We start from the raw sequence: 224 nt of genomic DNA, 5'->3' as shown, positions 1-224 counted from the left end.
AGCAGCAGCAGGAGGAGGAGGAGGAAAAGCAGCCGGTCGCTCGTTAGCAACTCGCATGTGGGAAATCGCGGGGAGAAAACCGTCAAGTTTTACTCCTCGGTCTGGACTTCCAGCTCTCTAAACGCCGCGGTGCTCAGGCGTCCGGAAAGGGCCGGGCAGCAGCTCCCGGGCAGCGGCGCTCCGAGCCCCGCTTCTCCCTCGGGGCGGCGATTCCCGGCGGCTTC

Source organism: Athene cunicularia, unplaced genomic scaffold, assembly GCF_003259725.1.
Source record: "Athene cunicularia isolate RWA unplaced genomic scaffold, athCun1 SCF_1, whole genome shotgun sequence".
Classification (NCBI taxonomy): domain Eukaryota; kingdom Metazoa; phylum Chordata; class Aves; order Strigiformes; family Strigidae; genus Athene; species Athene cunicularia.
This window is presented reverse-complemented; position numbering follows the sequence as displayed.